Genomic DNA, 7,500 nt, shown 5'->3' on the forward strand with positions numbered 1-7,500 from the left:
TGTGTGTGTGTGTGTGTGTGTGTGTGTGTGTGTGTGTGTGTTTAGTGACCATATGGACAGTGTAAACGTGTGTTCACGGTGTGGTACGTGACTTGTGTGTGCTTGGGACTGCGCACCCTTTCATATTGTGCGTATAGTGCAATGTGTGTGTATGTGGGATGTCTGTGTGTGTGTGTGCACGCTAGCCGGTGATTCGTCTTAGTCAGAGAGGACTTGTTTCACCACCCCGGTTGAATCTTAATAACCATTGGCTCGCAGGGCTGAAAGACCCTGCTGTTCATTCAGAAATGGGTGGAGAGACAGCGAGAGAGAGAGAGAGAGAGAGAGAGAGAGCGAGAAAGAGAAAGAGAAAGAGAGAGAGAGAGAGAGAGAAAGAGAAAGAGAGAGAGAGAGACAGAATGAAAGAGAATGATAGAATGATGGAAAGAAAGACAGGACGAGAGAAGTAAAAGAAACACAGCAGAATTATACAAAAAAGAAGGAACGTCACATGTAAAACATGTGAACTGTATCATTGTATGGAGGAAGGACACCCACTAACCAGACTGCCCTACTGTTCGAACAGCATGCTGCGAAGGTTATATAGCCTATTATTTGCCAATGCAGTCCAGTACCAGTGGAGAAAACCTTAACCCTTCCAGTGAATGGGTGTTTTTCTTCTTTTTTCACCCCCTCTAAACAGTGGAATCATGAAGCCGCGGTGGGGTCTTGTGGGTCGCCCCATTGTCAGTCAGTCACCCTCCGTTTCCTCTGACAACATACATAACATGGGGCTTTGTGCTGTTGCCAGGCTTTCCATACAATTTTGACGACTGTGTGTGTGTGTGTGGTTGGCTGCACAGCCCACCATAAACCTGACTGTGACCTTCCCTTGTACTTCTGTGTCCCAATGCATACTGTTTACTAAGCCAGCCCAAACACCCCCATCACAGACAGCTACAAACACAAAGCCACAAAGCCACAAACACACACACACACACACACACCAGCAGACGCACACATGCACGCACAAACACGCACGCACGCACGCACGCACGCACGCACGCACGCACGCACGCACGCACGCACGCACACACACACACACACACGGCCATGCCCAACCTATAATTGGAGGTGTGTGTATGTGGTTTTTTATGTGTTTGTCCTTTTTTCTGTGTTGATGCAAGCCACTGCCATTAGGACCCAATACTTATTCGACCACGCCAAGCCAACACAAAAGACAAAGGCACTTTGGGTGGGTTCTCCTGGTAAACAAACAACAGGGACGCTGCCCAATAAGGGTGTGTCTGCATAAACACAAACACAGACACAGACACCAGACACAGACACAGACATGGATACACGCATTCACGCATCCACACACGCATCCACACACGCGCGCGCACACACACACACACACACACACACACACACACACACACACACACACACACACACACACACACACACACACACACACACACACACACACACACACACACACACACACACACACACACACACACACACACGAGAGAGAGAGAGAGAGAGAGAGAGAGAGAGAGAGAGAGAGAGAGAGAGAGAGAGAGAGAGAGAGAGAGAGAGAGAGAGAGAGAGAGAGAGAGAGCACTGACAACACACTGACATATACTGGCAAGTGTGAAAGCACAAACTCTTGACAGGAAAGCACAACTCAGATGAAAGGTTGAGGAATCATTTTAGACCTGTCACATTCATTTTACCAGACTGAGATGTGCTCCGACTGCACACGGGAACAGCAAGCACGTACACACCCAGCCAGTCTCACACACACACACACACACACATACACATACACACCCACCCGGTCTCACACACACTGACAAACAAACGGAGGTGATTAAGCCGAGGCGTCTGTCATGCGTCTCCTCCGTATTATTCATGAGAGAAATGCCATCATTTCTGAGTCATTAGATCAGAGAGCATTCCCCATGGAGCGATCACACAGAGACTTTTCCATACACACACATACACACACACACACACACACACACACACACACACACACACACACACACACACACACACACACACACACACACACACACACACACACACACACACACACACGTTCACACATAGGCTACACGTATGCATGCATGCACGCACGCACGCATGCACACACACACACGTTTACACATACACGCACGCACGCATGCACACACGCACACACGCAGACACGCACGCTTGCAAAAACGTAAATGCACACTGTTATCACTGGGGAACTATCCTACAGGTTTTTTTTATTATTATTTTCTTTGTTTCTTTTTTTCTATAAGCCATTCTTCATGGTTATTTAAATATATGCCACAATACAAAGGCCTACTTCAGGACTCTTGAATTTAATTGGAGCAATCATACACACTAAAAAATACTGGGTTAAAAATAACCCAAATTGGGTATTCTAATACCCAGTCACTGAGTAACTATTGAACAGCACACATATTGGGTTATTTTTACCCAGTGGATTGGGTTAGTATTTTTAACCCAGCATTGGGTCAATACAACATGCCCAGTAATGGGTAAAATTAACCCAGCCATAGGGTCAGAAATACCCTGCACTGGGTTGCTGAGTTAACCCATTTCACTGGGTTAAAATACTAACCCAATCCAATGGGTAAAAATAACCCAGTATGTGTGCTGTTCAATAGTTACTCAGTAACTGGTTTAATACTGGGTTAAACATGGGTGGAAACTGGGTTATTTGGGAATTGCCTTTTACTTTTCTCCAATTCTTTCAGTTGTTTCCTTTGATTGGCAATCGTCGAGTTCCAAGCAGGCAACTATCATTGAATCTAATGGGACCAGCCAGCGGCTAGTGAATGCCACTGGTCAATGATAATTGCCTGCTTGGAGGTAGAAGTTGCATTGCCAAACTCAGGAAATGGCTGAAAGAACAGGAGAAAAGTAAGGTTCAATTACTCAAGGGGATGTGTAAAAATCTGCCTATTTCCAGAAATGGTTACATATCACTTTAACAATATGCAACACATTTGACCATTTTAAATACTCACTGCTAACCATTGCTCAAATAGAACCAATCTGATCACTATTAATGTTTTAAATAATTTGTATACATTATTGTATACATGTTAACATATGTGATAATTCAATGACATTATACGAAAACACAGCAAAGCATAATGAATCAATGGAGAGAGAAATGATTTTCTGGTCAACCTTCCTTTATTACCAGGGATTCACGTTCTTCAATTTGCATCAATTCAAAGCAATATTTGAAATAAAAAAAGTGTCCAGGCATGAAAAGAAAATCTGCAAAGATATTTTACAAAACAAATGACACTTGCTCAAAAATAAACATACAGTAAAAGTCACGAGACATTGCTTCTCTAAATGGTCTATGCAGCACTTTTTACATTGTATTGAGGAAAGGCAGATACAGTGTTGGCATAAGTCTTTGTAAGATAGGATAGCTAAACACATACAGTGTGCAATTATGTGTAGGAATCACCATGTGAAAGAGTTCAAGATGAGGTACACAGCATACTGAAGCTGCTGAGGCTTCCACACTTCATCTTCTAAACATGTTGTTCCTATTTCTCTGAATGAAAAGAAAGACAGGCAACGTAGCATTCAGTTACACATTAAAAGCTATAATCTGAAGACATTGCAGGAGACAGGTAGCTATAAACTCAAAAGAGTTGTGAATCCAATATTCATGCAATGTGTAAAATACAAACATGTAAATGACGTTTCCAGTTCAACCCAATCTGACAAAATATGTAGTAAAAACAAAGGAGATACGCACTCTGTGCTTCTAAATTAACACTCCGGTGCAACCAGAGCAGGACTAAATAATAAGTACAAAGGAAAAAGAATCTGGTGCCACACGGATGTCTATTTTCTGTTATTTATTTTTTTCAGTGCAGTAAGACTAACGTTTCGACATGCGTCTTCGTCCTCTGAAGACACATGGCGAGACGTTAGTCTTACTGCACTGAAAATATAAATAACAGAAAATAGACATCCGTGTGGCACCAGATTCTTTTTCCTTTGTACAAAATATATAGTAACTTGTAGACCTACTGTCTTTTGGCTTTTTAAGGAAACATGAATGGTACACATATTCAAAAGAGAAACAGAGGCTTACCATTTAGGTTTTCGTTCAGTCACCTACAACCATAGAAAAAAGTAAGAAAAACAAATTACTCATGTTGAAATACATTAGATGAATCTTTCATAAAAGATGCTTGTTGACATGCAAGTGTCCGTCACTGCTCAGACCTTTGTTATTTATGTTAATTTTGAAGTTTTTGATCCAGCACATGAACTTGAGATGTCCAAGCACACCCTCTTTTTTGGACCATGTTCGGGCAGGAGGCAGATGGAGGAGTATAGCTGTTATTCATCCCCCCCATTACTTACCCATGACTGCCAGAAACATGGAGATTATTGGTGTCCCTGAACTGTGTTTTCAATTCAAGTTAATGAACTAAAAATTAACCTTTCATGAACATATGTGGGAGATTATCACTGAACGAAATAAACCTTTTTCCCCGACCCTATACTTGTATGTTAAAAGAATATGACTAATTCATAGTCATGTAAATAAAGTATAGACATATGTATGTATGTAAATAGTATACACATATGTGGAAAAAATCTGAGACCACTTGAAAATGTTCAGTTTTTCTGATTTTACTATGTATATGTAAAGGAGGCCAACTATCAAAGTGTGAGGTGGAATGTGACGGAGGTCATCTTGCACCTGTTCACCCCCCTCGGGGATCGAACCTGCACCCTCGTCAACTACAACGGTTCGGCAGTGGGAGACACAGTACGATACCGCTGGGCCAAGAGACTAGTCTCTCGGCCCAACGGCACGAGACTGTATGAGGCTATCAGAGGGAGGTTTACCAACATTCCACGCTAACTCTGCGCTAGTTAGCCTCCATTACACTCTCACCCTTAAACCTCACTCCCATCCGGGTCATGGCACCAATGTGACAGAGGTCATATTGCACCTGTTCACCCCCCTCGGGGATCGAAGCTGCATCATTGTCAACTACAACAGTCCGGCAATGGGAGACACAGTACGATACCGCTGGGCCAAGAGACTAGTGTCTCGGCGCAACGGCAAAAGACTGTATGAAGCTATCGGAGGGAGGTTTACCAACGTTCCATGCCAACTCTGTGCTAGTTAGCCTCCGTTACAGGAACGTTAGTAAAAACCTCTCTCCCAAAGCCTCAATACAGTGCGGTAACTGTGGGGTAGCTGACCGGTCCTTTAGCTCAGCAGTCTTGTATTGTGCCTCCATTGCCAAACCAGATGCTTGATGAGGTGGCCGGTTCGCGGCCTGAGGAAAGTGAACCGTGCAGGAACACCTCGGTCATAGATAGGTGTGTGTTTGAGTAAAACAAACATTGCTATTTCATTCTATGAACTGGCAAATACATTTTCTCCACATTTCTAAAGAAAATATTGTCATTTTTTTCCACGGCTGTATATTGAAGTATCCAGATACTCACTCTGTCTACAAAGCCTCCGGGACAAGTGCTGCAGAGCGAAACAGATTTTGGTCACCTTAGAAATAAGGAAATATGAGAGAGAGAGAGAGAGAGAGAGAGAGAGAGAGAGAGAGAGAGAGAGAGAGAGAGAGAGAGAGTTAGCGAGTGTTGCTCAAGGTATTGCTGAATGTTACTTTCTGCTCTATAAAGGAAACGGACATTAATTACATGGGCCTGAAGGCTAAGCAAATGCTTTATCAATATCATGCAGTATCCCAACTGTGCTGGTGCTTTAATATTTTCTTAATAGCAAGAAGTTAGAGATGGAGGTGTTCTGTTAAGTTCCAATCTACATTCCTAATAAATACATGCATGTGATCATTATTTTGGCTTTATGGGGTATGGCTACATTAATGGCAGGCAACAACACATATTGAGAAGCAGCAATACTAACCTTGCTGAAAGAATGAGTCTCCGTTTTCTTTCAGTCACTTCCAGTCTAGGACAAAAAAGGCAACACATTAGAAATAATTTCCAAGCAGCATAGATAGGTGTGTGTTTGAGTAAAACAAACATTGCTATTTCATTCTATAAACTGGCAAATACATTTTATCCAAATTTCTAAAGAAAATATTGTATTTTTCCTTGAAGTATCCAGATACTCACTCTGTCTACAAAACCTCCAGGACAAGTGCTGCAGAGTGAAACAGATTTTGGTCACCTTAGAAATAAGTACATGAGAGAGAGAGAGAGAGAGAGAGAGAGAGAGAGAGAGAGAGAGAGAGAGAGAGAGAGAGAGAGAGAGAGAGAGAGAGAGAGAGAGAGAGAGTGTTAGCAAATGCTGCTCAATGTATTACTGAATGTTACTTCCTGTTCTATAAAGGAAACAGGCATTAATTACATGGGTCTGAAGGCTAAGCAAATGCTTTATCAATATCATACAGTATCCCAACTGTGCTGGTGCTTTAATCTCTTCTTTATACATGGGTTCTAAAATGTGTTTATAACCTGACTGCGCAAAGCTAACTGTGCACAACTCAACCTCTGATTGTTGGAAAGCGCTGTCGGTCAAAAACTTAGCTCACGTGGTTGGCTGCCAGTGTCTTGCCCCTCTTCATAACATCATATTGATAAACACTAAGAACCCATGTATAGCAAGAAGCTAGAGATTGAGGTGTTAAGTTCCAATCTACAATCATAATAAATGCATGCATGTGATCATTGTTTTGGCTTTATGGGGTATGGCAGGCTACACATATTGAGAAGCAGCAATACTAACCTTGCTGAAAGAATGCATCTGTGTTGTCTTTCAGTCACTTCCAGTCTAGGACAAAAAAGGCAACACATAAGAAATAATTTCTTTCCAAGCAATGCCTTGGTTTGGCAGCATCTATATATCAAATCACACAGAAACAAATATCTTTAGCCAGTTGAAAGTGTCAGTGTTGATGTGGAGAGGTGACCATTGCATATCTGCATTAGAACTAGTTATCTGCAGTTAATTTGTTCGGGCAGAAAGTAATGCAGAAAGTCTCGTGCTGGAACTGTTAGTGAGTGACTGACGTGGCTTTAAAAGAGGCCTAATTCAAAACAATTGCATTTATGGCATCCTCTGAAGCGTCTGGTGAATAATGCTACAATATACAATGTTTGCACATACCTTAGCACAGACGGACATAACGTGATCAGCTTACAAAGGATCCGGACGCCAGTGCGGTCTCTGGTTAACCTGGTGATTAATAATACAGTTAGTGCATACTCAAAACTGTTCGGGTGAAGCATAAAGCATAGTAAAGGATCTTAACACATGCACAAGCAATAACGAGACACACATATTCAGAGGGATAGCCTCAGTAGGCTATGCTGGGATGGTCCAGACCGACGTCACATACCGGTAGTTCTATCCCATCCCAAACTCGACCCCAGACGCACAGGCGGCCGGGTGACAGAGCAGCGCAGCAACAAGAAAACACCCGTAAAGCTCCAGTGAGCAGAGCATACATCAGGATGCCC

General features: G+C 42.5%; 1 protein-coding gene and 1 long non-coding RNA gene across 3 annotated transcripts in view; one reads left to right on the plus strand and one right to left on the minus strand.

The window, feature by feature from the left end:
- Window positions 1-7,500, plus strand: part of LOC134438927 (protocadherin-1-like) — a 297,158-nt gene that overhangs the window by 139,928 nt on the left and 149,730 nt on the right. The window lies entirely within an intron of this gene.
- LOC134438929 (uncharacterized) overlaps window positions 3,189-7,500 on the minus strand; it is a 5,339-nt gene continuing 1,027 nt past the window's right edge. The window contains exons 2-8 of the long non-coding RNA XR_010032687.1: window positions 7,148-7,216; window positions 6,767-6,811; window positions 6,154-6,208; window positions 5,942-5,986; window positions 5,509-5,563; window positions 4,130-4,152; window positions 3,189-3,580 (exon numbers count right to left, since the gene is read on the minus strand). This is a non-coding gene — a long non-coding RNA (uncharacterized LOC134438929). The remainder of the gene's footprint in view (window positions 3,581-4,129; window positions 4,153-5,508; window positions 5,564-5,941; window positions 5,987-6,153; window positions 6,209-6,766; window positions 6,812-7,147; window positions 7,217-7,500) is intronic.

This window comes from Engraulis encrasicolus, chromosome 22 (assembly GCF_034702125.1).
Source record: "Engraulis encrasicolus isolate BLACKSEA-1 chromosome 22, IST_EnEncr_1.0, whole genome shotgun sequence".
Taxonomy (NCBI): domain Eukaryota; kingdom Metazoa; phylum Chordata; class Actinopteri; order Clupeiformes; family Engraulidae; genus Engraulis; species Engraulis encrasicolus.